The sequence below is a fragment of the Trichosurus vulpecula genome, chromosome 5 (assembly GCF_011100635.1).
Source record: "Trichosurus vulpecula isolate mTriVul1 chromosome 5, mTriVul1.pri, whole genome shotgun sequence".
NCBI lineage: Eukaryota > Metazoa > Chordata > Mammalia > Diprotodontia > Phalangeridae > Trichosurus > Trichosurus vulpecula.
The window spans coordinates 243734464-243762043 of record NC_050577.1 but is presented as its reverse complement, the minus strand read 5'-3'; the positions used below and the strand labels follow the sequence as shown (position 1 = coordinate 243762043).

Genomic DNA, 27580 nt, shown 5'->3' with positions numbered 1-27580 from the left:
ATTATAGTAAATGCTGATGGTAATCTAGTATATGATAAATCCAAAGATCCAAGCTTTTGGAACAAAAACTTATTATTTGACAAAAACTATTGGGAAAACTAAAAAACAAATGGAAAAAATTAGATATAGACCAAAATCTCACATTGGTTACCAAGTATAAGAAAATGGGTACACTATTTAGACATAAACAATGATACCATACAGGCCCCATTTCTCAAATATACAGAAAACTGAGTCAAATTTATAAGAATAAAATTTCCTAGTTGGTAAGTGGTCAAAGCATATGAACAGGAATTTTTTCAGACAAAGAAATGAAAGCTATCTGTAGTCATATGAGGAAAAGCTCTAAATCACTATTGATTAGAAAAATGCAAAATGACAAGCAGGATGATTTCAGGAAAAAAACTGAAAAGGCTTACATGGACCGATGCAAAGTGAAGTGGGCAGAAACAGGAAAATATTGTATACAGTAAAAGTATTTTTTTCCTTAATAGTATTTTTCCCAATTACATGTAAAGATAGTTTTCAATATTCATCTTAATAAGATTTTAAATTACAAAATTTCACCCTCCCTCCCTTCCATCCCCCTTCTCTAAGACATCAAGCAATCTGATAAAGGTTAAGTATGAACAATCATGTTAAACATACTAATTATGCAAAAGAATGTGATGGTAATAAGAGTGGGACATTTTTACTGTTTACTCTTTTGGAATGCTAAGGTAATCAAGTATCTTTGAGTCCTGCCTTTCAAATGTAATGGCAAGCAAAGTGGGACTTTTTGCTGGTTTTTGTTTGAGTGCTTCTCAGCACTGAGGTAATCAAGTGTCTTTGATGAGTCTTGCCTTTGTTTCTTTGATTGAATCAAGAGTCTTTGATGACCTCCTTAAGAAACAAGAAAGTCTAGTTCACATGGATTTGAGTCACATGTTGTGACATCTTCTGACTCCGAAAAGGGTATATAAGATCTGAGGTTGATGTTTTGTTTTGGGGCTCTCACTCACTGGAAAAGTGTCCTGTGATTTGACCAGATGAGACTCTGGGTAGCTGTTGTTAAGGAGCACCCTGGATGTTGGTGCTTATCTCTCTGGTAACTGTTTCTATTGCTATAGTTGGATGATTAGAAGCATGTCTACTGGTTCATGTTTATTTGCTCTGTTTATATAATGTATACTTGTAAGATCTGTTTGTATTCTTTCTGAAGTTCTGGGTGCTCGCTTTTCTGCCTGAACTAATTGAATGATATATGTATATTTAGTTAAAGTGAGATTGCAAACCCCTTAAAGTTGCTTTCCTTAGAAAAGCAGATCAAAGAACCTGTGCTAGCATTCCTCCTGTGTATTGGTGCTGTTGGTCTTACACAACCACAGTAGTGGCAAGTAGCATTATTGTTACAAAGAAAAATCAGAAGAAAAATGGGAAAAACATGAAAAAATAAAATAAAACAAAAAAAAAACAAAAAAATGAAAATAGTATGCTTTGATCTATATTCAGACTCCATAGTTCTTTCTCTGGATGTGGATAGCATTTTGCATCATGAGACTTTTGGAATTGTTTTGGATCATTGTATTGCTGAGAAAAGATAAGTTTATCATAGTTGGTCATTGTACAATATTGCTGTTGCTGTGTACAAATTCTCCTTGTCCTGTTCACTCCACTCAGCATCAGTTCATGTAAGTCTTTCCTAATTTTTTTTTCTGAAATCCACCTGCTCATCATTTCTTATAGCACAAAACTATTCCATTACATCCATATACCATAACTTGTTCGGCCATTCTTCAATTGGTGGGCATCCCCTCAATTTCCATTTTTTTTGCTACCACAAAAAGAGCTGCTTTAAAATTTTTGTACATGTGGGTCCTTTCCCATTTTTGTGATCTCTTTGGGATATGGAACCAGTAGTGGTATTGCAGTATCAAAGGATATGTACAGTTTTATAGCCATTTGGGCATAGTTCCAAACTGCTCTCCAGAATGGTTGGATAAGTTCACAACTCCACCAACAATGAATTAGTATTCCAATTTTCCCTCATCTTTTCCAACATTTCCCTTCTCTGTCATATTAGCCAATCTGATAGGTGTGAGGTGATATCACAGAGTTCTTTTAATTTGCATTTCTCTGATCAATAATGATTTAGACCATTTTTATACGACTATAATAGCTTTAATTTTTTCATGTGAAAACTGCCTGCTCGTATCCTTTGATTATTTAACAATTGGAGAATGACTAATATTTGTATAAAGTTGACTCAGTTCTCTCTATAGATTTGAGAAACGAGGACTTTATCAGAAACTGGCTGTGAAAATTGTTTCCCAGCTTTCTGCTTTCCTTCTTACCTTGCTTGCATTGATTTTATTTGTGCAATTTAAAAAAATACTGTCATCAAAATTATCCATTTCATAATATTCTTTATCTCTTGTTTGGTCACAAATTCTTCCCTTCTCCATAAAACTGGCAGGTGAACTATTCCTTGCTCTCCTAATTTGCTTATGGTATCATCCTTTCTGTCTAAATCATGTACCCATTTTGACCTTATCTTGGTATAAGAACAGCAATATTTAAGTAACAAAAGCAAACATTTAGAGCTGGAAGGAACATCAGAAGGTATTTGGAACAATCCCTTCCATGTTTATGAAACTGAAGCCCAAGGAGGTTTAGATGACTTGTTGAATGTCGCACAGGCATTTGAGAGCCCAAGTTCTTTGACACAAATTAATGCTCTTTCTACCATGAAATGTAATCTAATTTTGAAAAGCTTTCTTCATTTCAATACTCTTCCTGTTGTGATGGCACTTTGGGGGAATAATGGTAGGGAAGTACTTGGCCAGATATCTACAATGATTGTATAGTATTATTGCTTATCAATACTGTATAATGAGAGAAGCAGAGAATGAGAATGTACAGTTAAGCTGGGGAGACACTGACCTATGCAAAATACCTTTAATACAATTGAGGACTAAAATATGTAAATGATTATACATGCAACAAACATCAATTTTGTTTGAGGTGAATGGAAAAAGTTTCCTTCTTCTTTTTGTTCAGTCATTTTCAGTCATTTCTAACTTCATTAACACATCTGACATTTTGTGTTTTGGGGGGCGGGGGTTGCCCATTTGATCTACATCACTTTGATGATATCAGCCACTTATACCCAACATTCAGACTCCTTCCTTATCACAGACCTCACTCTTGTGTTTGGCCTCATTTGGATTTCTTAGATGTTACAAACTTATGACCTATATCTCACAGAGCACAGAGCCACAGGGAGGGAAGGCAATAGGACTGGTGAGTTTTAGCCATTTTCTTTCAGGGCTTGAGGTGGGGGTGGGGGGGTGGGGAAGGTTGAATGGGGAATTCCAAGGCATTGTTCTGGGGATAGGGACTGTGATTAAAATGAACTCAATAAAATAGAATCTACAAAGAGGAAGGGAAGGGTCATGAGTATGCACCACTCACTTTATGTTTTAAAACTGAAGAGAAACTGAAGATTTGAGATAGATTTGGGCAAGAAAAGAACACACCATCCTTTAAGGTGTATTGAAGCAATGATTTTTAAAACCAAGAAATCAGAACTAGAACATCTGAAATTTTTAATCCTTTCTTTACAGGTTTACCTAGATGACTTTTGATTAAGAAAACTGTTGAAAGTTAGTAACTACCACAACCTAACCCCAGGAGGTGGCCCCTGTCAATTTCCCAAAGAGTTTTGGTTGTGGGGTGTTAGAAATGCACTGTTCTGGGTCTCTACTGACCTTGGTTGAAATCAATCATGGAAGATTCAATCCACAAGTTGCTTTTCGTCATATTTCTTTGTAAATTCTTCAGCATTATTACAGAGTTTTTATAGTCCTTAAGAGTACTCTTCAACTACGTCAGCCCAAAGAGGGTGGGGTGTACAGGCTGGGTGTCATTCATCAGTGCTATGAGGGACTGAATGACTTGGTCAGTTTTGGTTGCTGGCTTCCAGTTTTTAGCACTAATTACTAGCAGACAGACCTGCCCTATTTTCATGGATGTTAGGTTGGTAAATCTTTGTTTTAAAAGTGATCTTAGGTGGTTTGAATGGATACTCTCCTGAGAAGTTAATTATTATTCTGAAGGTTCCCTTTCCATATGCAGGGTTGTCAGGAATGATGAGCTCTTGCCAAGTTAATAAATTAGCTTCATCAACCTGGATGTTACAGAAGTTTTTCATCTCACACTTGCAGATTTCTTCCAGCTCCTTTATCAGCCTCCTGCTGGAAACCATCTTGGGTCTGTTCCTGCTGCTATTCCATAATGGCTATTTCATAATTGGCAAAGACAATAGAGTGGTTTGCCATTTCCTTCTCTGGTTCATTTTACAGATGAGGAACTGAGGCAAACTATTGACTTGTCTTGAGTCACACAACTAGTGTCTGAGGTCAGATTTGAAGTCAGACATGAATCTTCCTGACTTCAAACTTGTTATGCTATCCATTGTGCCATCTAATTTCCCCAAAAGGCTTTACAGGAGTTAAAATCTCAGCATGGTCCCAAAGGAAATAAGTGATCATTTAAGACAGATTCTGTGAAGGCAGAGAGGAGGACATAGGAAAAGACAAATAGTTTAATCCAAAGAGTAATAGATATGTATATAGGTCTAAATATGTCAGTAACCAGGGCTTTAGAAGTCCTATAGTCCACAAATAATAGCACTAGGGAGCAAGGTAGATGAGTTGTCATCCTAAAAAAAGGTTGTTTGTTCCCCGTCTCCTTTTGTGCTTCCATGCTTGCTTCCTGGGCCTGGTCCTAGGCCAATTTGTTGTTGTTCAGTCTTTTAGTTGTATCCAATTCTTCATAATCCAATCAACCATACATGCCAGACCCTTCTATCCTCCACTATCTTCCAAAGTCTGCCCAAGCTCATGTTCATTGCTTCCACGACACCATCTATCTATCTCATCTTCTGTTGTATACTTTTTCCCCCTTTTGCCTTTAATAATTCCCATTATGGTCTTTTCCAAGGGGTCCCATCTTAGTATGTGGCCAAATGTATTTAAGCTTGAGCTTCAGTATTGTCCTTCCAGTAGATAGTCTTAATTTATTTAAGTGTTGACTGATATGAGCTCCTTTTTGTCCAAGGGATTCTCAAAAGCTTTCTCCAGCACCATAATTCAAAAAACATCTCTTCTATAGTTTTCAGATTTCCTTACAATTCAACTCTTACAGCCATATATTGCTGCTAGGGAAAATAAAAAAAAAAAAACATAGCTTTGACTATATAGATTTTTGTTGATGAGGTGATGTCTCTGCTTTTTTGTATGCTCTCCGGATTTGCCATAGATTTCCTTCCAAGGATCAAATGTCTTTTAATTTCATGGCTGCAGTTGCCATCTGCAGAGATCTTTGAGCCCAAGAGTATAAAATCTGACACTGCTTTGAGTTCCTCCTCTTCTATTTGTCCATAGGTGCTGTTAATACATGGACCTTTAAAGCCCTGTAAGGGAAGCTCTGTGGCTGGTAGAGGAAGGGGAAGAGATGCACAGATTAATTGATAAAATTATCAACCTCTTGATTTTGGGGAGGAGATGCTGATATGTGATTTCTTTGTTGAGGGAAATGCCTATTGTGTAAATCCCTTCTCCTGAAGCAAATCAGCAACTCCTCTGTAATTACTAATCTTAGGCAGTTGTCTGGAAATAATTCTGTTGTTCAATCATTTCAGTTGTTTCCTACTCTGTGTGACCCCATTTGGAGTTTTCTTGGAAAATATACTGGAGTGCTTTGCCATTTTCTTTTACAGATCATTTTGCACTTGAAGAAACTGAGGCAAACAAGGTCAGGTGACTTGCCTTGTTATGCCAAAATCGCGCAGTGAGCAAGACACATCACAGAGTATGAATTTAAATGGAGAATTTATTAGCCGGCAGCCACCAGGGGTTACAACCCAAATCAGAGTGGCTCCAGACAGAGCTCAGAGGGAGACTTTTATACCGAACTATTAATGGTTGAGCAAGCAAAAGGGTGCAGAAGCCAAGGTTCAGGGGTTAGATATTTCCCTTAACTGTATGGGTTGTTGCACAAGGTTTGGGTATAACGGTCAAGGAACAGGGATGTTAGCAAATGTCCATCTTTGCATAACCTTATCCTTGTTATCTGACAGGAACAGGCCTCGATGGGCTCCTCAAGAACTAACTGCATTCATGTTGTCTTATTATTTTACTGTTTGGGTGCAGGGGCTTTGAGGGGCATACTCATAACAGGACTTGTTTGTTCACTTTAGGTGTGGGTCAGTTCCTTGTTCCTTAGGCCATAGTCTTGAGACAGGGTCTTGTGCTAATTCAGGTTGAAGAAAGAGGGTGGAGGTCCCTTGGGGGATTACAGGAATGTGTGGCAAGGCATTTTCTTCTTGGTACATGGATGTGTGCTGTAATGCAGGGAGGGGTCAACAACTGTCCTAAAACAGGGTTCTTTATTATAGATCTAAACTGCAATCTTAATTCCAAGTATCACAGCCTAGGGTCAAACAGCTACCAAGTTTCTGAGGACAGATCTGAACTCAGGAAGATGACTCTTTCTGACTCCAGGTTAACTCTATCCACTACATCACGTAGCTGCCCTGTGACTAACTCTGAGGGTTCAGATAATTAGTATCAGTTTTTTTCATCTCTCAAATATTGACTTTCTCATTTCTATGCCAGGCTCCTTCACAGAATAAGTGCATTTTATGGATGAGGAAATTAAGGCTTACAGAGATTCAATGATCCACCCCTAGTCATGGAGTTTCTTAGTGCCAGGGTTGAAATTTGAACCTAGTCTTTGTCCTTCCCACTACACACAGTGTTTTAGACCCATGGCCCCAGGATTGTGTGATAACGAGAGTAGCACACACAGTTATCTTCACCTATTGTTATTCCATGAACTATATAAATGATAGCTTCAATTTATTCCCTCTGGTGGTGTTTTAAGATTTGCTATAAACTGAAAGCATGAACACATAAGTAAATTCTCTCTAGCTAAATTAAGAATTCCCTGATTATATTCTAAGTTTTTTTTTTCCTTGAGTGGAGGAGGGTGGGTAGAATTTTGTATTCAAATGAATGCTTTCTGAGGAGTAGGGGGCACAGTATAAACATTTCACCTCCAATCAGTTACTTATTTTCCATAATTGTTCCCTCAAGACCATTGGAAATATCAAACTGTGAGAATATTCTAGCACTCTCTGAGTTCTAAGACTGGATTTGCAAGAGAGCTACTCTACTCAAATGCATTCTATTTCTGCAAGAATTACATTTTATTTTTAAAATAGATGTTAGAATTTTAAAATTTTTATTTCCAATCAAAACACCTTCCTACTGTGCTGAAGGATACATGAGTAATTTGGGGGAGGGACTTTACAAAATGTTCCAAGCATATGGGGAAGGTATTGGTCAATCATAAATAGTGTTTCCTACCTTGGCCAGAGAATCCATTCACTTTAATTGCTCTGTGGCCTATACAGATCTTTTAGAAGCCACAGGGTGGGGAGAGGGGGGAGGAAAAATGTGAACCACACACAAAAACCACAAATAAGCTAAAATAAGGGTCACAAAGAATTCAACAAGTTGGGAATGCCTGAACAACAAAAATAACCAAAACAAGTCAGAGAAGCAATAGATAAATATTATTTGACTACAATAGCTGATCAGTGTAAGACTTGCAACTTGTGTGTCTATAAGAAGCTGGACAACAATTTTCACCCACTGTTAAGACAGATTATTAGTTTCAGGGCATATGTTTGGTCAGGCATATCAATGGCAGTTTCATCCCACTCACAGCGGTTTTGCAACAGGAAATGAGGTGAGACAAGGACCAAGGAAAAAGGCACTGCATTACATGAAAAGACATGAAATATCTATTACAATAAAGTGAAAGGAAAGGAGGGGGTGAGCATTCTTTGAACCTTACTGTCATTAAATTTGGCTCAAAAAGGGAAGAACATACATATGTAGTTGGTTTTAAAAATTTATCTTATACTATAGGGAGGTAGAGAGAGAAAGGAAAAAGAAAAGGGAAGGGGATTGATAGAACGGATGGCAGAAGGGAGGGAAGAAGAGGAAGGGAAAAAGAAAAGGGGCAGGTGATAGAAGAGAGTACAGATTGAGGAAAGTGGTGTTCAGAAACAAAACACTGGGAAGAAGAGATAGAGCAAAAGAGAGAGAAAAGTATAAATGGGGGCGGGAATAGGACAGAGGGAAATACATAGTTAGTAAGCATAACTATGAATGTTAATGGGATGAACTCTCCCACAGAGCGGATTGAAAATCATAATCCTATAGTATTTTGTTTACAAGAAGCACATTTGAAATAGAGAGATACATACAGATTAAAGGTAAAAGGCAATATTAGGATATATTATGCTTCAGCTGAAGTAAAAAAAGGGGGGGAGGGGCAGTGAGGGTAGCAATCCTCATCTATTTTGATCTCAGACAAAGCAAAAACAAAATACACCTAATTATAAGAGATAAGGAAGTAAACTACATCTTGCTAAAAGGTACCACAGTCAATGAAGTAATCTCAGTACTAAATATATATGCACCAAGTAGTATAACATCTAAATTTTTAAAGAAAAAGTTAAGTCAGTTACAGGAAGAAATAAACAGCAAAAAATATACCAGTGGGATCCTCAACCTCCTTCTCTCCAAACTAGATAAATTTAACCACAAAATAAGCAAGAAAGAAGTTAAGGAGGTGAATGGAATTTTAGAAAAGTTAGGTATGATGGACCTCTGGAGAAAATGGAATGGGGATAGAAAGGAATACACCTATTTTCTCAGCAGCACATAACACCTACATAAAAACTGACCATGTATTAGGGCATAAAAATCTCACAGTCAAATGCAGAAAGTCAGAAATATTAAATGCATCCTTTTCAGATCATGATGAAATAAAAATTATGTGTAATAAAGGGCCATGGAAAGATAGGATGAAAATGAATTAGAAACTAAATAATCTAATCCTAAAGAATGAGTTGGTCAATCAACACACCATGGAATCAATCGATAATTTCATCAGAGAGAATGACCATAATGAGACAACATGCCAAAACTTATGAAATGCAGCCAAAGCAGTACTTAGGGGAAATTTTTTATTGTTAAATGCTTGCATGAATAAAATAGAAAAAGAAGACATAAACGAATTTGGCATGCAACTGAAAAAGGTAGAAAAAAGAGCAAATTTAAAATCCCCCATTAAATACCAAATTATAAATTCTGAAAATCAAAGGAAAAATTAATAAAATTGAAAACATAAAAGACTATACAAGAAACTGCAAATATGCACAAACTATGCACAGTTTACTATTCCTTTCAAATATAGAACAAAATTTTCACATATTTTTTTTATTTCTTCCATCCTCTTCATCTGCCCTACAAATGGCTGCCATTAGATAAAATATATCCATTTACATATATAATCACACATGCATGTGTATGTGTGCATGTACATGTTTGCATATAAATTTATTCTATATATACTTTTATTTATCAGGTCTTTCTCTAGATACAGATAGCATCTTTCTTCATACATCCTTTATAGTTAAGTTGGGTATTTATATCAGGCAAAATAAGTTATTCACTTAAAGTCATTCTTAAAACAATATTGTTGTTACTGTATACAACATTCTCTGGATTGTGTTCAGTTCACTCTTCATTATATTGTGTAAGTCTTTCCACATCTTTCTAAGATCATTGAACTCATCATATCTTATAGCACAAAGTATTCCATCATAATTATATACCACAACTTGTTCAGCCTGTTTGACTAAGCTAGGTTAGGTTTGGATTCAGATTCACACTGGCAATAAGACACACTCCCACAGAATATTTTTATTGAAAGACAGGGGAAATACTCTAACAAACACAGTTAACACAAAAAAGACAAAGATACAGACGACATAGATTCATCACCTCTCGGGGGAATTCCTGCACTTGATCCTCTCAAAGCTGAGGGAGTCCCAGTTTACACAGCTCAATCAAGGCCCAGAAAGGGAAGGTTGTCCCAGGCAAAGTGTCCTCCCAAGGGGGGAGATTCCAATGTGCCTGTTCCACGTGGTGACTTTTATAGGGCCCTGAACAAAGAAAGTTTTTTCTCCCACCAGAGAGGTGTTAGGGGCCAAGTTAGAGCTGAGCCCTGTCCTCCTCGGACCACAGGCCCAGGAGCCTGCTGAGATAGACTCGGGGCTTTGGGATGTGGGTGGAGCTAGGAGGAGGGGTCTCGCCTTTGTTGCCTCTCTGGCAATTCCAGGTCTTTGCCTGGACTGCCTGACCGCTGGGAGCTTCGGGTTAGCGCGGGAAGAGAAGGGGAGGAGAGTAGGCGGAGTTGGGGCGGTCTTAGTACCCAGGTGTATTGAATTTTACCTGTCCTTCACCCACATAACCAAAGAATGTACCTGCGTCACTAAAGATATAAAGGTGCTGCTTGCTGAAATAAAATTTGGAGTCCTTCACCATCTTTTTGGCTCCTGACCCATTCATTGTCTACGAGATCAGGTCCTTTGCTTAGGCAAAGGCCTGGGGCTTGGGGGGAACCCCGAGTATAGTTGTGAGGCTTGGGGAGCCCATAACAGAGAGGGGAGCCACCCTCTTCCCCCCACCCCCATTCCTAAGAGCTGGTCAGGTTAATGTTTCTCGAGGCTGAGAGGAGTTATTTCCAATCCTTTGTCTTAAGAGTTTCCTGTTCTTTGTTCAGGCATGTCAGTCTCCAAGCAGGAGAGTCCAAAGATTTGGAAAAGAGGGCAGGGAGCTTGACACATACGTGCTGGGCTTACACTGTAATATGGAAGATCTTCTCTAATGATTTATAATTCACAGCCATTTCCCAATTAATGGGCATCCCTGTAATTTCCAGGTCATTGCCACCACAAAGAGAGATGTTATAAATATTCTAAAACATAACTTATTTGTTTGTTTTCCATTTTTCTTTAATCATCTTTGGAAACAGATTAAATAGTGGCATTGCTGGGTCAAAGGGTATAAGTACTTTAATAACACTTTGGGCATAATTCCAGATTGCATTCCAAAATGGTTGGATTAGACATACACACACACACAAACTCATATGTATGTATATGTATATATAGATGCATACACATAGGTGTATATATTATGTTTCATGTGATGCATATGTACATATATACATATTATATGTGTGTGTTTATATGTGTGCATGCAAATGCAGATATGTATATTGTGTGTATACATATGTGTGTATATAGCTTGTGTATATGTAAACTTCTAACTGAAATTTACCATTTCTTTTGATTGTCAGTGTAGGTAATAAGTGTTGTTGTTGATTTCTGAGAAGGATAAATAGGCTTTACCAGAACTACCAAGGAGTCTATGACACACAGCAAGTTAAGAACTTCTGGTTCATAAGCTTGTAGGGTAAATTATGTGAGGAAACTAAGAGAACACAAGCCAGCTGAAACATTTTTAGGAGAAGCTATTGACATTGTTTCTGGAAATTTAGACTCCAGAAATTCCCTGTCTGTCTCTGTATGTGTGAATGTACCTAACAACTAATCAAAGGGGAAAGACAGTCAAAAGAACATATTCCACCCTCCCCTCCCCACAAATACTTAGATGTAGCATTGGGTAGTAATAATTCTTTGTAGCTTGGGTAAGTCATATACCTGACGATATCTAAGAACTGCATACTTGAATCTGCTTAATGAGTTCACTCCATGCCCCTGAAGAGGTATGTTCTCTCTAACATCCTGGCAGGCATCATCTTGACATTAAGATTGTGCTTCTTCCATTACTTACAGGGTGCGATAAAAGTGATGAAACAGACCCAGGACAATACCTAAACAGAAACCTCATGCCATTCTCTCTGGTAATATACTGCTATTATCTCAAAGGTAAATGTGATATATATGAGCTATAGACTTTTTTTCTGAAAACCATGACTTTAGAAACATGGCCCTCCTACTTTACTTTTCCTTCATATTCCTCAATTCCTGGGTCCTACAAGACTACATACCTTTTTAAATATAAAATTAATTCACTACAGTGTGGGAAAATCTTGTGGGTAAAAGTGTTCAGAAAGTACCACTGATCCTATGATTTCACTGATATGAGGAACTCCTGATTGATAAATTTTTTCTATCAATATAGATCACTATTTCCAACCCTGCTTTTTCTGTAACCAGCTTTAGCTTTACTTGGTGAGTCTATCTTACCCTAGATTTGTCTTAGAACATTTAGTCAAGTCTATATTCACTGTGGTCTTTCTATCCACCAAGACAAATTCTTCTGAGTAATTGTTCCATGGTATCAAACAAATCTTTTCTTTTTGAGTCACTCCCAGTGAATTAACAAACTATTAAAAACAAACGAAAGAGCTATGGAAAGATGTTATGGTGGGGCAGGCAGGCTGTAAGAGAAACTGATTGCAATGTGCAGTTAAAAAATATCATTGAGGGTTATATGTGACCACTGCAAAAACTGGATCAGTCATAGAAATATTTATTTAAAGTTGTAAGAGATCTGAGAGTTTACCTAATCTAAACTACTCTATTTCTTTCTTCTTTATCTGTCTTACTGTTTGTCTGTCTCAGTCTCTATTTCTTTGTGTGTATGTGTGTCCTAAACAGAGAGGTTAACTGTCATGCCTGAAGTCACACATCCAATAAGTGAAAAAATGAATCAAGATAGTTGGACAATCTAAGGGGAATAATATCTACCCTCAGATACCTCTATCTATGTATGATATGATATTTATGATAATTACCTAAAATTAACAAAAAGATAGTTAACCATTAGGATTTAGTTCTATTAATAAACATTTATTAAGTGCCTTTTCTCTTCAAAGTACTATGTTCAATGCTAGGTGAGATGAAAAGGTTTTCATTGTCATTTTGTTGTCATTGTTTTAATAAGACATAAAAGGTTTTCAATGTTTTCTTGTTGTTGTTTTAATAAGACATATTCCCAAACCTAATGAAGTTTATAGTCTAATCATTCTACTAATAATGGTTGGTATCACCAAGAACTTTACATATGTAAAGATGTTATTATCCCCATTTTGTGGACAGGAAACCTGAGGCTGAGAGAAGTTAAGTGACTTGCCCAGGATCACACAGTGCCTGAGGCCAGATGAGAAGGCTGATCTTTTTGTCTCCAAGTTCTGCGCTCCATTTACTGTTTCAACAAGCTGCCACTACCAGAGGACAAAAATACAGATAAATACAATACATTGTGGCTTACTGGATAAGAGATGTTTAAATTTAAATTTTTAATGTTTATTTCAGCAAGCCAGCCTAGCCTGTAATGTACTTGAATAAATTTCACAGGTTAGTTTTCTTCTATACCTACTTTTAAATTTTCACCATGTGTCTGATGACAGAGAATCCTGCAAAAATACTCTAGGTCAACAAAGGGGTAGAAAGGCAAATTATCTTTATTTATTCAATAATATTTCATAATTACCAATTGATATTTAAACAAAATGTAGAGATAGATCATAATGGTGGCTAAAATTGCATATGTCTTAAAGCAAGTGGTTGTTTATGCAATGTGATCGAAGGGTAAGGTATAGGGTTCCCTAGAATGAGCCATACTATAGTGTATTCTCGTTTTTACATGAATTTATGTCATATTTACAGTATATGACCCCATAACTCATGTATTATTTCAGTTTATTGAAAAAGCTCTCTGGCTTCCACACAAATGTGAAAACACAAAATTTTGTCCCTAAATATATGGGATTATATATAAGAAGACTTCAGGAAAGGTCAAAAAAAAAGGAAGCACAATACAAAGTGAGATTAAAGGAAGTGCTGAAATAGAGTAGGGAAAATAAATATAGATATGCCAGGCATAGGAAACAGGTTAGACAGAGGAAATAATGTGGCTTGACCATATGGGAGAAGGGGAGGGTGAAGAGCAAGAATTTGGAAGTGACTCTAAAGATGCAAACCTGCATGATTTATAAATCATAGCACCATAGATTGAGAACTGAAAGGAACCTTAGAGGACATCTAGTCTGATCCCCTCATTTTGCGGATATGGAGGCAAAGACCCATAAAGGTTGAGTGACTTGACCAAGGTCACATAAACAGGAAGCACAAAGCTAGTTTTTGAATCTCCCTCCCCTGCTTCCAAATCTAATATACTTTCCAGAAAGAGGGTGGAATTGGAATAAATTATAATGAAATAAATTTTGTTGGATTTGAGATGTCTTTGGGACATCTAGTAATTTTTATTTTTTTTTATTTTTAGTTTACAACACTTGGTTCTACATAATTTTGAGTTCCAGACTTTCTTCCCTCCCTCCCCCCTCCCTCTCCAAGTTGGCATGGAATCCCATATATCCCATATAACTTTCATGTATAACTTTTCATTGAATTAATTTACACACTAGTCAAGTTATGGAGAAGAATTGTGATCAGTGAAATGAATTATGAGAAAGAAGGAACAGGATCAAAAAAAGAGCCAACCCAAAAACAAAACCAAAAGAGAGAAAAAGAAAAAAAAATGTGGGGGGGTGGGAAAGGCTAGCATGAAGTGTGCCTCAATCTGCATTCATACTTCACAGTTCTTTCTCTGGATGTAGATAGCATTCTCCATAGTGAGTCCTTTGGAGCTGTCTTTGTACCTTGTATTGCTGAGAAGAGCGAAGTCTGTCAGGGTTGGTCCTCACAGAATCCATATATCTGTGGTTGTGTATAATGTTCTCCTGGCTCTGCTCCACTCACTCAGCATTATGTTGTGTAGGTTTTTCCAGGTTGTTATTAAGTCCCTATCATCCCCATTTCTTATAGCACAATAGTATTCCATTACCTATATATACCATAGCTTGCTCAGCCATTCCCCAATTGATGGGCATCCCTTTGATTTCCAATTCTTAGCTACCACAAAAAGAGCTGCTATAAATATTTTTGTATATATGGGTCCTTTTCCCACTTGTATGATCTCTTTGGGATACAACCCTAGAAGTGGTATTGCTGGGTCAAAGAGTATGAACATTTTTATAGCCCTTTGGGCATAGTTCCAAATTGCTCTCCAAAATTGCTGGATCAGTTCACAACTCCACCAGCAATGTAACAATGTTCCATTTTTCCCACATCCTCTCCAGCATTTATCATTTTCCTGTTTTGTTATTTTAGCCAATCTGACAGGAGAGATGTGGTATCTAAGAGTTGTTTTGATTTGCATTTCTCTAATCAGTAGTGATTTAGAGTCTATAGATATCTTTAATTTCTTCCTCTGAAAATTGCCTGTTCATATCCTTTGACCCTTTCTCAATTGGGGAATGACTTGTATTCCTATATATTTGGCTCAGTTCCCTGCGTATTTTAGAAATGAGGCCTTTATCAGAGGCACCAGTTATAAAGATTTTCTCCCAATTTTCTGCTTCCCTCCTAATTTGTGTTGCATTGGGTTTTTTTGTACAAAAACATTTCAATTTAACATAATGAAAATTATCCATTTTGCATTTTGTAATACTCTATATCTCTTGTTGGGTCACGAATTCTTTTCTTTTCTATAAATCTGATAAGTAAACTATTCCTTGCTCTCCCAAATTACTTATAGTATCAGCCTTTACTCCTAAATCATGTACCCATTTTGACTTTATTTTGGTATATGGTGTAAAATATTGGTCTATGCCCAGTTTCTGCCCTACCATTTTCCAATTTTTCCAACAGTTTTTGTGAAATAGTGAATTATTAGCCCAGAAGCTGGCTTTTTTGGGTTTATCAAAGAGTAGATTGTTGTTCACTTCTCCATCTTGTGTTCCTATCCTATTCCACTGGTCCACAACTCTGTTTCTTAGCCAGTACCAGGTAGTTTTGATGACTGCTGCTCTATTGTACAGTTTAATATCTAGTATGGCTAGGCCACCTTCTTTAACATTTCTTTTCATTAATACCCTAGATATTCTTTTTTTTTAAAAAATAAGTGTTTATTGTTATCTTCTGTTTCTTATACCACCATAGCTTTCAATCGATCAACATTTATTAAATATGTATGTACCAGGTACTCTGCTAAGTGCTGGGGATACAAAAAAGAAACAAAGACAGTCCCTGCCCTCAAGGAGCTTGAAATCTAATTGGGAAAACAATATGCAAACACACAAACACACACACACACACACACCCCAAGCTATAAATAGGAAATATAAAAGGGAATAGTTATCCCAAGTATCTCTCCCTTCTCCTCCTTCCAGAGAGTCATTTCATATTACAACCAGTATTTTTAGAGAGGGAAAAAAATTAGTAAATTGATCAACACATTGAGTCTGAAAATATGTGCAATATATAACACCTGTGGACCTCCCACTTCCACGAAGGGATGCTTTGAGGTTGTCTTCTCATATCTCTTCAGTTGAGTTCTGCTTTATCTGGATAATTTTGTTACAGTTACTTTATTACTTTTTGGTGTGTCATTGTTCTTTCCATTTACATTGTTTAGTTACTGTGTATGTCATTTTCTTGGCTCTGCTTACTTCAGTCTGCATCAGATCACGTAGATCTTTCCAAGCTTCTCTTATTCATTACACACATAACTTCTTAAAGACTGGTAATGATCCATTACATCTCTGTAACACAATTTGTTTATCTGTTCCCCAATTGATGGGCATCTAATTTGTTCTCAATTTTTAGCTGTCACAAAAAGTGCTGCTATAAATATTTTGGTGTAGATGGACTTTCTTCTTATTGATGGCTGCCTTGAGGTATAAATTGGAGTCTCTGGTTCAAAGTGTATGGACATTTTATTCACTTTATTTGTGTAATTCTAAATTGCTTTTCAAAATGGTTGTACCATTTCACAGCTCCACCAATGATATATTAGTATGCCCATTTTCATTCTACAACCTCTCCAACATTTACTATTGTCTTTTTTGGGGGTTCATTTTTTTAAATTTAAATTTATTTATTTAACATATTTGGTTTTCAGCATTGATTTTCACAACAGTTTGAATTACAAATTTTCTCCCCATTTCTACCCTCCCCCCCACTCCAAGATGGCTTATATTCTGGTTGCCCTGTTCCCCAGTCAGCCCTCCCCTCTATCACCCCGTTCCCCTCTCATCCCCTTTTCCCTTCCTTTCTTGTAGGGCAAGATAAATTTCTACGCCCCATTGCCTGTGTATCTTATTTTTTAGTTGCATGCAATAACTTTTTTTTTTGAACATCTGATTTTAAAACTTTGAGTTCCAAATTCTCTCCCCTCTTCCCTTCCCACCCACCCTCCCTAAGAAGTCGAGCAATTCAACCTAGGCCACACATGTATCATTATGTATAACCCTTCCACAATACTCATGTTGTGAAAGGCTAACTACATTTTGCTCCTTTTCAACCCATCCCGCTTTATTGAATTTTCTCCCTTGACCCTGTCCCCTTTCCAAAGTGTTTGTTTTGATTACCTTCACACCCATCTGCCCTCCCCTCCATCGCCCCCCCCCTTTTATTTTTTTTTATCTTCCTCCCTCTTCTTTCCTGTGGGGTAAGATACCCAACTGAGTATGTATGGTATTCCCTCTCAGGCCAATTCTGATGAGAGCAAGGTTCACTCATTCCCCCCTCACCTGCCCTCTCCCCTTCTCTCACAGAACTGCTTCCTCTTGCCACCTTTATGTGAGATAATCCACCCCATTCTATATCTCCCTATCTCCCTCCCTCAGTATGTGGCGCTCTCATCCATTAATTTCATTTTATTTCTTTTAGATATCTTCCCTTCATCTTCAACCCACCCTATGTCTGCTCTCTCTCTTTTACATATATATATATATATATATATATATACATATATATATATATATATATATATAGACATACATACATATACACATAGATATATACATACATACACATTCACTTATATATATATACATAAACATATACATATATATATGCATATTCCCTTCAACTACCCTAATACTGAGGTCTCATGAATCATACACATCATCTTTCCATGCAGGAATGTAAACAAAACAGTTCAACTTTAGTAAGTCCCTTGCAATTTCCGTTTCTTGATTACCTTTTCATGCTTCTCTTGATTCTTGTGTTTGAAAGTCAAATTTTCTATTCAATTCTGGTCTTTTCACTGAGAAAGCTTGAAAGTCCTCTATTTTATTGAAAATCCATATTTTGCCTTGGAACATGATACTCAGTTTTGCTGGGTAGGTGATTCTAGGTTTTAATCCTAGCTCCATCGACCTTCGGAATATCGCATTCCAAGCCCTTCGATCTCTTAATGTAGAAGCTGCCAGATCTTGAGTTATTCTGATTGGGTTTCCACAATACTCAAATTGTTTCTTTCTGGCTGCTTGCAGTATTTTCTCCTTGATCTGGGAGCTCTGGAATTTGGCAACAATATTCCTAGGAGATTTCTTTTTGGGATCTATTTGAGGAGGCGATCGATGGATTCTTTCAATTTCTATTTTGCCCTGTGGCTCTAGAATATCAGGGCAGTTCTCCTTAATAATTTCTTGAAAGATGGTATCTAGGCTCTTTTTTTGATCATGGCTTTCAGGTAGTCCAATAATTTTTAAATTATCTCTCCTGGATCAATTTTCCAGGTCAGTGGTTTTTTCAAGGAGATATTTCCCATTGTCTTCCATTTTTTCATTCCTTTGGTTCTGTTTTATAATATCCTGATTTCTCATCAAGTCACTAGCTTCCAGTTGCTCCAATCTAATTTTTAAAGTAATATTTTCTTCAGTGGTCTTTTGGACCTCCTTTTCCATTTGGCTACTTCTGCCTTTCAAGGCATTCTTCTCCTCATTGGCTTTTTGGAGCTCTTTTGCCATTTGAGTTAGTCTGTTTTTTAATGTGTTGTTTTCTTCAGTGTATTTTTCAGTATTTTTTTGGGTCTCCTTTAGCAAGTCATTGACTTGTTTTTCATAGTTTTCTCGCATCCTTCTTATTTCTCTTCCCAATTTTTCCTCTACTTCTCTAACTTGCTTTTCCAAATCCTTTTTGAGTTCTTCTATGGCCTGGGGCCAGTTCATGTTTTTCTTGGAGGCTTTGGTTGTAGGCTCTATGACTTTGTTGTCTTCTTTAGGCTGTATGTTTTGGTCTTCTTTGTCACCAAAGAAAGAATCCAAAGTCTGAGACTGAATCTGGGCACGTTTTCGCTGCCTGGCCATATTCCGAACCAACTAACTTGACCCTTGAGTTTTTCAGTGGGGTATGACTGCTTGTAGACTAACGAGTTCTATGTTCCACGTTTGGGGGGGAGGTGCCAGCTCTGTCAGACCCGAACTGCTCCTTCCCCAAGAACCCCCAACCCGAACTGGGCTTAGATTTTCGGCAGGCCGTGCACCCCTGCTCTGATCCGCCACTTAATTTCTCCCACCAGGTGGGCCTGGAGCCGGAAGTAACAACAGCTGTAGCTGCCCCACCTCCGCTGCCCCCGGGGCTGGAAGCCGAACCACGAACTCCTTCCACTCCTGCAGCTTTTCCCACTGCAGCTTTTCCCACTAACCTTCTCCACAGTCTTTGGTGATTGTGGGTCGAGGGGTCTGGTAACTGCCGCAGCTCACTGATTCAGGGCGCTAGGGCCCCCTCTGCCCGGCTTCTGGTCTGGATGGTCCAAGCCGCTCAGGCTGGGCTCTGCTCCACTCCGTTCCCAGCTCCCAGCTCCGTGTGGAATAGACCTCACCCAGAGACCATTCAGGCTGTCCTGGGCTGGAGCCCTGCTTCCCTCTGCTGTTCTGTGGGTTCTGCCATTCTAGAATTGGTTCAGAGCCATTTTTCATAGGTTTTTGGAGGGACTCGGTAATGGAGCTCACTCTAGTCCCTGCTTACCAGCCACCATCTTGGCTCCGCCCCCTGGGAGTTCCTACCCTAGATATTCTAGACCTCTTGTTCTTCCAGATGAATTTTGTTATTATTTTATCCAGCTCTGTAAAATAATTTTTGGTAGTTCAATTGGTATGGCAATGAATAGATTGATTAATTTAAGTAAAATTGTCATTTTTATTATATTAGCTCAGCCTAACTATGAGCAACCAATATTTTTCCATTTATTTATATCTGACTTTATTCATGTGAAAAGGGTTTCATAGGGACATCTAGTTATAAGGATCTTATAAGTAGCTGGCGATTTGGGAATTGAGTTCAGAGCTGGATATGTAGACTAGGGGGTCATTTGTTGAGAGATAAGGATAACTTATCCTCTGGGAGTTGATAATTTCACCTTGAAAATGAGTGTAGGGAGAAAAGGAGATCCATAATAGAAACTTGGAGTACATTTACATTTAGAGGATGAGACCAGGAAGATGATTCAGGGAAGGACATTGAAAGTATATCCAAACAGATAGGAGAGAACAAAAAAAAAGAGCAGAGTCATGAAATAATGTTAACATGTTTTTCTCAGTCAATTTGTAGTCTAAGAGGATCCTTATGTACTATTAGTGGCCCTATTTCTGTTTGAGTTTGATAGCACTTGAATAGATAATCTCAAATATTCCAACCAGCTCAGAATATCGTAAAATCATAGATTTGGAGTTGTAAGTGATTCTAGAGGTCACCTAATCTAATCCTTTAATTTCACAGATAAGAAAACTTCAGAGACATTAATTGATTTGCACAGAGACATTAAATGATTTGCCCAAGGTCACAGAGTATCTGAGATAGATTTGAACTTGACTGCAAGACCTGAGTCCAATCAAATATACTTTGTTTCTATCAAAAAATAGCTTCTCAAAAGACAATAGATTATTCTAAATTTGAATATTAGAACTGGAATAGACCTTGGAAATTACTTAGTCTATTTCTTTTCATCACCAGCCTCTATCCATACTGTCCTTTATATATTAAGTAAGCATGATAGAAAGGGAATGCCTGAATTACCCAAATTCATAGGACCAGTTAGTGGAAAATTCAGGAATAGACACAAACACTTTTTTTGCCCAGTCCTTTGGTATTTCCAGCATAGCACATTCCTGTTTGTTTTAAGAAAGGGATGGTTCCAGGTTAGCTGAATTGAATTCCGTGTAATATAATAACAAATAATGAACTATCTGATTAATTTATCTTAAGTTACTTCTTAAACTCCAGGCAAGGGACACAAAGCTAGGGCTGTGCTATTGTGTTTATATACAAAAAAAAATTCAATAGAGATTCATTTACAATACATTATGCAAACTGCTTTTATGAAAACACATTGAAGTCTGAGACCAACTCTCATTTGTTTTCTGAGAAAGCTTATAAAAAATAATAATTGCTTTTCATGACTTAACATTATAAATGAAGCACCCATGATAACTACTCTCCATTTGTTGACAGAAAATTCATTTGGTTATGTCACCATGAGGAATAAAAAAAAACAAGAGGTTCACAGCAACTCTTCAATTGTTTTTTTTTTGTGTGTTTTTGTCTTCAACTTTAATTGAAGAAGATTGTTTTAGTAATCTACATCTCAGGAAATTTAGGAAATTGCTTAGTTCACTATGCTTCAACCTTAATTACTTCCCAAAGTGGAAACATTTAACTTTAGTGAAAAGACTTGGGAAGTAGTCACAAGCACTGAAACAAGGTGATATTGCAGAAGTGCACAAGTTTCTTAATGTTATTTTCTATTCCTTAGTCATATCATTCAAATTTAAACAGTATGGTTTAACAGGCATTAATTAAATACCTAACTGTATGCCAAGCACTGTACTAGGAGTTAGGGACATAAAGACAAAAGAGAAAATAATAATGATGATGCAAATAATAATCCCTACCTTCCAAGAGCATCATTTAACTGGGAAAATGCAACATGGACTGAGAAGTAAATACAAGATTACTGGAGGAAGGACAACACACCAAGAAATAGGAGGATCAGTTGCCAGTCAGAGGTGGCAACTATACTGAACCTTGAAAAACCCTAAGAATAATAAGAAGCAGAGGTGATAAGGGGATGAAAGGAAGGGAAGGGAGGGGAGGGAAGGGAAAGTTTTAATTAAGTGCCTACTATTTGCCAGGAACTTTACAAATATCTCATTTAGTCTTCACAAAAACCCTTGTGATATAGGTGCTATTACTATCACCATTTTACATGTAAGAAAAATGAGGTTAAGAAGAGGTCATATTACTCGCTTACACACCTACTAAGTATCTGATCCAGATCAGAACTCAGTTGTTCCAGACACCATGCCCAATGCAATATCCACTTTATCACCTAGTTGCCTCAAAGAAGAGTAATGTAAAATATGTGGGGAAAGGTAGGCATAAAATAGAGTGGGAAGGGCTCTGTGGACGGCTTAAAGTCAAGGGATAAAGAAGATCACAGAGGGCAAAAATGGAAACTTTTGATTAGTTAAAATTGAAAAAAAACATTTTTGCGCAAAAAAATGAGATTAAATTAGAAAGGAAACAGTTAACTGTGAATAGAATCTTCAAAGCAAATTTCTCTAATAAAGGTCACATTTCAAAGATATCATAATAATTGATTTTTTTCAAGCTTCATTCTTAAATTGGTCAATGATAGTGTGTTGAAACAATCTTGCTAGCAGCTACTGTAGTTGTATAAAATCAGCAACACTCAGCACACAGAACACTGCAAGCCCAGGTTCTTTTGATCTGCTTTACTAAGGAAAGCAATGTTAAGGGGTTAACAATTTTACTTTAATCCAACATACAAATATCATTCACTCAGCTCAGGGGGAGCAAATACAAACAGATTACAAACATCAACAGACCTTGTCTGGTTCAAATCTCAATGCATAGTTAACAGAGTTTAACAAAGTCCGAACATCCGGGTTTACAAGCTAGAGGGCTCTTAGCTACAGCTGCCCAGAGTCTCCACATCAGCACACTGCCAAGAGAGAGATCCCTAAGCAAATAGCTATGTTCCCTCTTTTTATGCACTCTTTAGCCATCATCAAACATCAGGCTCTTACCATTGGGCTCTGGTCTTAGCAACTTCCCTTAGGACCCTGAGGGCTTCATACACACATAGGCTTAGCACTTAATTGATAGGAGTTTGGGCCTGGGGCTTAGCACCTAATAAGACTCAATCAAAGACACCCAACTTAATTGATATTACATAGGCATAGATTCTAAATACCTAAAGGAAAAGTTCAATGAAAATTGTACTTAGATTATAAGATATTTTAATGGACCTCTTTCAGATAATAAAAAGTCAAAAAGGATGATTAATAAGTAAATTGTGTTTTTTTTAAAGAATATTGAGGAAAAATAGATTTGATAGATCTGTGACAATCATGTAATAGATATCTTAAAGATTTTTTTTTGCTTTCTAGAATTGCTTGGCACCTTTAAACAATCATATTCTAGGGCACAAATAACTTAAAGATAAAAGTAGAAATGTAAAAATGTTAAGCACGTTATCATTTTCTTTTATGCTAATATGAAAATGATCAATGAGACATAACAAAAAAGTATTCCTAAATGAATAATCAATCTTAACTAATTAGTCCATCAAAGAAATAAATCATTGAGACTGTTCTTGTTTAAAATCAGAATAAGTCAGAAAAGGCAGAAAATGTTACAAATGTTTCAAAACGATTGTTAAAGTAATCTTTAAGGAAAAATTACATCTCTGATGTACAACTAAAGATTTATGAATATATAAAATGTTCATCTTTACATAATGAGAAACAGATAATCCAAATAATCCAGACAAAGAAGGAAAAGGGAAAATGAACATTAAACAATTAATGCACACCATGAGAAAACAACTCCTATGTCAAATTAATTCATAAGTGAATTCTATCCAATATTTATAAAGCAACTTATACCTTTGCTATGTATAATTCTTTTAAAATATAGAAATAAAACATTTTACCAAATAGCTTCCCTAATGCAGATATGATTGTTACACCCAAAATGGGATAAAAACAGCAAAAAGAGAACTATTTATTAGTATCACAGATTAATATTCAGTATCAATCTCTGATGCAACTAATATGAGCAGTCTCTGTAGCAAGGCATTTCACAACTCATTCGTGCCAGGCCATCGTTTATGACTTGTCCAAATATTCCTATAAACCCTCTATTTCCTGGAGGGTTTGGGAGTACACTTAACTTTTAGGGAAGCTTATTCACTTTTTCTCAACAGCATGACTTACAAATTAACTTGTATTCCTCTTCAAAATTGAAATTAAACCAAAGGAAATTGGGACTAAATAAATCTGGAATTCTAGGATAGTTCAACATAGGGAGATTGGTAAAATTAATTAACTAAAACCAACAAATTACATGCCAATAACAATGGATACAAAGATAATTTAAATGTAGTATTCATGTATGATAAAAAAATTAAATGCATAGTGATTAATGGATTTTAACTTAATATTATTCAAACCTTCCATCTAAACCTTATGTCCAATGTTATTTGAAAGAAGAAATATCAAGACCTTTCTAAATAAGAACAGATTTCAAGAAAGTTTGTGCTTTCTTTACTATTATTATACGTGACACTGAAAATGCTAGGGATAACAACAAAAATAAGAGTAATTAAATGACTACACATAGATAAAATAGGTGACCATTTTGTGGATATGACCAGTTACTTAGAAAACCTAAAGAATCAATAAAAATAAGACAAGAAATAGCTTGAAAAATAAACAAGACAATACAAAATCATTTTTTCCAAAAATAAAATAAATAAAACAAATCCAGTATAACTAGAATAATAAGCAATGCTTATAACTGGGCCAAAATGATAATACCCAAGTAAATCTCCAAGTAAATCTATCATTCAAATTAACAAAATAACACTTCAAGTAATTAGACAAATAAAAACAAAATTATTTGGGGGGAAGAAAAAAGATCAAGAATATAAAGGAAAATTATGAAAGAGTAGGAATGAAGAGATCTAGATCTCAAATTTTATTACAAAGCATTAATTCTCAAAATAAAAAAATTCTGAATAAAAAGTAGAGAACTATATCCATGGTATAAATTAAATTTTTAAAAGTGCCTAGATTTACTTACGTTCTCTAACCTGGTTTTCCCAACAATGAGTTTATGTACAAAGGAGGTTAACAACCCTTGTATACAAGAAGATACCCACGTTGTACAATATCCAAAGCATTAATTGGTGTATTAAGAAAAAGCTAGACACACATATATACCTCTAGTGACATAAGAGTTGAGGCATACGGAAGGAATGAAAAATATGAAGAATTCAGAGGGAAAAATTCCTGAATATACTTAAATACAAAACAATATTCACAATGACCTTAGCCAGGAGTGTCCTTGTAAGTGTTTAAGAATGGGCCTCCATAGTAAATGTTTCACTGAGGGGAGAAAAAATTACATATGACACTTTTAAGTTTAATTTATGAACTTCCTTTGTAAATTCAGATAATCAAGAAAACAACAAAGCAACACCTAATTTAAAGTGTTTCCTAATTTCTAAGGTTTAAAGGCTCATTTAGAAAATCTAACAATTGGCTCTATTGAACTGGTATGATTCAGCCAGACATCCACAAGTATAAAACATAAACATGAACATAAAACATACTAAAGAAAGGAAATATGAAGGAAAATGTTGATATCATTAATTTAAAGTGAAAGTACATATCTTGCCCTCTGTTAAACATTTTTAAGTTAAAATTGAAACTCATACATTGCCAATCAAAATCAATAGATTGGGTATTTGCTTAACTGTTCTCAAGGAATTTGGTTTTCAGGATGTTTGCTTGGGTGTAAGAAAGTGTCTGTTGCATCACAACAAAAAAGTATAAATAAAAAAAATATAAATAAGGGATCAATCAAGTAGAGGTGAGTTTTGAATAAAAACCAAGCAGGAGGTTGGCCAGAAAGAAAAAAAAAGTATAGAATAATACAGAAAATGTAAAAACTTGTAAGAAGAAAAAAAAACAGAAATTCCAGGTACCATGAGAGGTTTTTATTCCTCAGCATTAGGAATCAAAGTTTATGAAATCATTCTGATTCCAAGAAAGTTGGGCAGAATGACATGTGTAAAAAGATGAAGCATAGAATTGTGAAAATGGCACTAAGGAAAGTGTCTTAAAGATCAGAACCTGCCAATATACATCAGATCTCTTTTGTGTGTTTTGTGGTACTAACACCAATAGTTTCTGACATTTATTTAGAAAATCAAGGCTCTGACCAAACCTACACAAAGCTTACTGTACCATCTCTTTCTTTGGAACTATTCCAATCAGTAGCTTGACTTTGCTCTCCCTTTATTCATCTCATTATCAGTCACATTCAGGAATCACTCAGAACTTCCTACATCAGCATTCTGTGTGAGTACCACTTATGCTTCTCACCCTAATGCTGTCAAGTCAAGTTTTCTCAAATGATTTCGTCTTCTCTGGCATTTGACTTGGCTATATTATTTCCATTTTAGCTCTGTTTACTAGGTTGTAGATGAAATCTCTTTCTGAGTTGTTGTTGTTGGGTTTTTTTCCCTTTTCCTTTCCAGGGCATTGCAGCTTGAGGTTTCATTTTTTCACACTGCAATTTGTTAGTGGGAAATTATGGACCCAGGTTGGCAAGGGCAAAGGGAGAACTGAGAAGCCAAACAGCAGGTCAATTGTGATGTAATTAATTACAATCATGTAACTTAGAGCACAGAGTGGTGATCATTCAATTACACATTGAGGAGACAGAGCACAAATTGATTCTGTCCCAAACAGTTAGTCAGGAAGGTCATTGTGTCTTCTTCTGCTAGGGAGCAAAAGTCAAGAGAAATTGTCTTAAAACAGACATTTTATGGATCTTCAGCTCAATAATGTAATTAGGAACTTTAAACTTAAAAAAGATTTTAAAATAATATAACATATATTAAAGATTATGAAATGGTGATACTTTGATGTTCTTTATTACTAACATATTTCTTTCACTGCCTTCTTGAAATGCTACATTGCTGAAAATGAAATCAGATAATTCTGACATTTCCTGTTCTTGTTTTCTTTCCTCTTCAACACTACCAAGTATGAGGGAAATGAGATAGAATAAAGTTTTTCATTAATATTACCATAAAAATCATTTTAATCTCATTATAGTTTTCCCATGCACTAGTAAAAAAAATTATATTTGCAGAATGAACCTAAAACAAGTTTTTTTCCCTCTTCACTACCCTTCCCCTCCCTCCTTTCATTACTTTTTTCCCCTTTTCTCTCTCTTTTCTTTTTTATTTTGACTGCTTCCACATTTTGCACAGACTGGAATACATGCGATTTTCATTGGCCCTTTCCTAATACTTCTGAGTGCAGTAGATTTGACCTTCACTCCTTTCCAACATAGATAGTTTCCAACCTTATTCCACCTGATGATCCCTGTTCCCAGGGCCTTGCCAAATTGATGTTGAATAGAGTATGAATCCCCTATTGGCATAGTCTATTCCAACTCAGAACTCCTAAGAGCGAGAAAGAAACAAGTTTCAACCTCCCTTGATATCTAGAATTCTAGACATCTACCACACCTAGCTCCCAGGCTAGTTATATTTTTTCACCAACAGCTTTTTAGGGAGGGAGGAGGAGCATTTCTCAAATATGCTAAGAGAAGAAGGAAGGTAGACAAAATAATCCAGGGTTGATGTTTGGCAAGATGTGATCACTGATAATATAATAAGCAAAAGGTCAAAGGGTAGAAGATAATATAGAGTTTAGATTTTATATTGGCATATATTTCACACATATTTGTTAG

The 27580-nt window shown here is 36.3% G+C and overlaps 1 pseudogene; it reads right to left on the bottom strand.

Moving 5' to 3' along the window:
* Positions 1-3775: 3775 nt before the first annotated feature.
* Positions 3776-4246, bottom strand: LOC118849689 (annotated as a pseudogene).
* Positions 4247-27580: the final 23334 nt, after the last annotated feature.